Raw genomic sequence first — 4,775 nt, forward strand, 5'->3', positions numbered from 1 at the left:
CCCTCTCATACACGACAATTGACAATATTGGGTAGGTTTTATGAATGTAATTCACCTTGTCCTGCTTGTTTTCTTCTCACCTTTCAATTTGCCGGGGCAGGCCTCTTGAATGTATTCAACTTCTTTTCTTGTCCGGGGCTGTGTGTGAAACCAGCATTAATCGATCTTGCGGCGTGGTGCGGGTTAGAAAAAAGGACAGCTGCCATGTCAAAGCACCCACCAGATTTGGACTGACGATCGAACGCGTTTTCTGGCGTTGCCAGCCAAATTCACTGCTTCGAATCTGTATAGTGCTTCTCACCTCAAGTCCTTGCCCGATCAGCTACTTAAACGAAACCCACTCATTCTCCGTCTCACTCCACAACGCAGGCCATCCCCCGCCTTCCCTTTCACTCAATCCTCTTCACGTCCGTCCCCCTCAACCATTCCCATCTGCTCCACGATCATCGCTTCCTTGGAGACATGTCTACTGTCGAAGGAAACTCCGAAGATATCTTCAGCACTCTCTTATCGCCTATCAAAATTGGATCTAAAATTCTTTCTTAAAGGTGTCTACCTGGGCTTTGCATTTGTTCCAGAGTGCATCTAAAATTTCGGTCTTAACATCTGTTCTCTTCGTGCATCACTCGATCAGGGTGGTCCTGGCTCCCCTTACTCGCTGCCGAGCTCTCAACTACGTACCCCAGCCTGCCCATGTGAAGTATTACCACCAAAGGGCAACACCGTCTGGCCTACTCATCACAGAGGCGGTAGCTGTCGCCCAAGATGGAATTGGGTTAGTTGCTCAGATTCAATTTGTGCGTGTTTGCATTATATGGTTTAAATCACTTGCCATTCTTAAGGAAAGCTCAATATGTCGAACTGATAGATCTCCTTTGTTGTTAGTTTCCCTCACTCTCCCGGAATTTTTAACGACGCTGAGATTGAAGCATGGAGGCGGGTCGTCAGCGTCGTGCATGAAAAGGGCGGCATCATATTTTGCCAGCTCTGGCACGTCGGTCGGGCCTCGCACACATGTAAGAGACAATCTATAACGTGATACTTCCTGCTCCTCCATCCACACATGCTGTAACCAACTTCCACTTTCTTCACCTTGTCTTGCAGATTATCAACCCAACGGTGCCGCTCCCGTTTCTTCCACATGCAGTCCAATTCCCGAACCCTGGACGATCAAACTGGCTGAGAAGCAGGCATCTGTGGGCTACTCGACTCCTCGTGCCCTGAGTATAACAGAAATAGAAAACGTCGTCCAACAGTTTCGACAGGCAGCTCGAAATGCTATGTTAGCCGGTAATGCGTAATTAGAATGGTTAGCTTGCTTAGTTAGGATAAATACGAGTGAACATCCATTGAACTCTCCTGATCAGGCATTAATGTTGTCTTTAGGATTTGATGGTGTGGAGATACACGCAGCCCATGGCTATCTCATCGATCAGTTTTTCAAAGATGGCATCAATGATCGTGAAGATGACTACGGTGGAACCATCGAGAACCGTTGCAAATTTGGCTTGCAGGTGCTGACCGCTGTAGTGAAGGAAATCGGTGCCGAAAGGACGAGTATTCGGATCTCGCCAATCATTGACCACTTGGGAGCAATGGATTCAAATCCGGCCGCCCTGGGGCTCTACTTGATGCATCAATTGAATCAGTTCAGGCTCTCCTATGTACATATGACGGAGCCACGCTTTACCGCTCAGGGAGTCATTAAGACAACCGATAAGTGCTGGGAGTTTAGGCGAGCTTACGAGGGGGTGGTACTGAGCAGCGGCGGCTACACGAGGGAGTCGGGAATGGAGGCGGTAAGAAGTGGGTACGCAGATTTGGTAGCGTATGGGAGATTGTTCGTTTCCAATCCAGATTTGCCGATTCGATTTGCACTGGATGCAAGTCTAAAGCACTATGACAGATCGACATTCGACACGCACGATCAGGTTAAAGGGTATACAGACTATCCTGCGCTGCAAGAGGAGGAGAGAGAACTGTTGGTGCAGCGAGCGATAAACCCCTGCAAAGCCATTGCACTCTCAGCCAACCTATATTGTTTTCTAAATTCTCATATCTATTTGGTATTGTTTGAGCTAAGCTTTCTATACTATAGTTGACTTTTCAAACCTTTATTCACTTTTTAAGGGAAATTTCAAATGATGCTTTCTATTATTCAAATGATGCTTTCTATACTCTTACCTGTTGACTTTTGAAACCTTTATTCACTTTTTGAAGGGAAATTTCAAAGATGCTTTCTATTAATCAAATGATGCTTTCTATACTCTTCCCTGTTGACTTTCGAAACCTTTATTCACTTTTTAAAGGGAAATTTCAAAGATGCTTTCTATTAGCTTTTCCCAAGTTTCTTACGTTTGAAATGCACTTTATTCACTTTTTAAAGGGAAATTTCAAAGATGCTTTCTATTAGCTTTTCCCAAGTTTCTTACGTTTGAAATGTAGAATTCCACATAGATGTGCATTCTATTCCTTCATATAAAAGTGAAAGAACATCATAATCTTTAAGTAATCTCATTGTGTTATGACTCATGCATGATTTATAGTCTTCACTCGTTTAATCCCATAATCGTTAGTTTTTGTAAGCACCCCAATATCCCATTTATAAAGTGTGGCTCAACCACTCATTAGGCCACCATTAAAATCACCACAATGCAACCAACTCATAAAAATGAAGAGGACTAGAAGTCAACTCAAAAACTTACTTGTTTATTCTTGTTTGGAGAGAGTAGAGTTGATTGAAAAATAACTAGTGGGAAGCCCGTGGTAAGCCATGCCGTAAGCATATCCTAGTGTGTATTCTTCGCAGCCATTGCATTTGCTATAATATTCTTGAATCATAGTCTCTAGAATGAAGGCACTTCTTCGCTAGCCATTACATTTGCTATGATATTCGTGAATCACATAATGTTGTTTGGGTAATTCTCAATGAGAATTGATCACCGCCTACACAAAACTTTTCCTCCCTCTTGAAACTTATGTCCACGACATTTTTATCCAAATGCATTTTTTAATGCACATCTATTAGTGATTGTATTTCGTGGGTCTTTTTATATCTGTAAAAAAAAGTAATTTTATATTTCAAAATTTTTTATTTTTGATGAATGAAATTGAGATAGTTAGAATTTATTCTATTACTTATTATTTAAAGATATTACTTTTTAATTTGAAGAAAATTGATTAAAAAAAGAATTTTTTGGATAGTAAAAGAGTCTTAAATATTTACTTTTTATATAAATTTTGATTTCTCTCATTCCTACATAGCTGGATATTTTCATCCAACCATTTGATATGAAAATTCATTAACATGTAAATCAAAATCTTTTGTATAGTTATGTACGTGATATGCTATTTTTAAACCCTTGGAATAGTTTATGATAACAAATATGCTGATGCAATTACAAACACAAGGAACTTCTACTTGTTCTCCATATAGGGAAAAAAAGGCCTTTTCCTAGTTCCAAATGAGAGGAACTAGGAAAAATCCTAACTAGAGAAAATGGGCCACTTCCTAGATACTCTTCCTAGGACATCCAATTTTCTATATAGGAGTTTAATCCTTTCCTATATAGCAATTTTTTTCCTACATAGGGGTTTTTTCCTATATAATTAATTTTTTCCTAAATAGGGATTTTTTTCCTATATAGTTAATTTTGTTGAGAGGAAGAGAAAGAGAAGAGAGATGGACACAAGAGTTGTGTTGAAAGGAAGAGAAAGAGGAGAGAGACCGACATAAGAGTTACTCCCAAGAAAGTGATTCTATTCATAGATCATAGGGATGTATATACTTGAGGACTAGGCTAAGTTAGGGCAAGCTATATATAGCTCTAATAGCCCCACTCAAAGTAGGCCCTCTAGCTACGGATGAAAAAACCCTTGGGGAGTACAACGGAAAAACTCAAGCCACTATATATATCTATCTAAAAATATATATACAAAGGATGGCCATATGCCAATTTGAATGATACAGTGTAATGCTGGATGATACAGTGCAAATTGCATGTGGATAGTACAAGGACATAAGACAAGCACTTGTCCATAGTACAATGCAAAGTATAGGCACTATGTTTGGTGCATGATACAGTGCAAAGTATGTGTGAAAAATAGAAAAATCTTCCTAGAAATCTCAACTTGTTTGACATAGTGATGATGCATAATCAGGGCTTGAGATCTTCAAGTTCGATGTTTGAGCTCTTCATTTGAATAGTAGAGCTTGTTGTCTCCAAGTTCAATCTAGTCAAACCTCCTCAAACCTTTATAGTCATGCCTTCATGTTTTGCACAATTCATCCACATAAAATGATCGATTTCATGTAGTGTATATGAACAAAGCAAATATTCAAGTGTGCGTTTCTATTGTACCAAGGATGAATGTATGAGGAAATTGCTTCGGTCACTCCAAAGATGAGTATGGAGGGGCAATTTGAGATGTCCACAAATCCAGGGCTGAAATGTCTCTTGGGTAGTGCAAGAAAGCCATTGCAACACAATAGGAAGGCCCATAAAATTCCTGCAAATCAAGAACCAATAATCCAAAAACACAACGAGCATTCAGGCATCCTGAAGTATAAAATTTGATATGTTCATAAAGCCAAGGCTGAAATGTCGCTTGCGTAGTGTAAGAAAGAAAACACAACGAGCATTCAGGCATCCTGAAGTATCGGATTTGATATGTTCATAAAGCCAGGGCTAAAATGTCGCTTGCGTAGTGTAAGAAAGCTATAGCAACACAATAGAAAGGCCCATAATGATCCTGCAAATCAAGAACCAATAATC

General features: G+C 40.0%; 1 pseudogene; it reads left to right on the plus strand.

Annotated features, from left to right (window-relative positions):
* Window positions 1–462: 462 nt before the first annotated feature.
* On the plus strand, window positions 463–2,102 carry LOC147887846 (artemisinic aldehyde Delta(11(13)) reductase-like; annotated as a pseudogene).
* The last annotated feature ends 2,673 nt before the right edge of the window (window positions 2,103–4,775 follow it).

This window comes from Dipteris shenzhenensis, chromosome 22, assembly GCF_047967505.1.
Source record: "Dipteris shenzhenensis isolate YYH24624 ecotype China chromosome 22, Dip_SZ_1.0, whole genome shotgun sequence".
Classification (NCBI taxonomy): Eukaryota; Viridiplantae; Streptophyta; class Polypodiopsida; order Gleicheniales; family Dipteridaceae; genus Dipteris; species Dipteris shenzhenensis.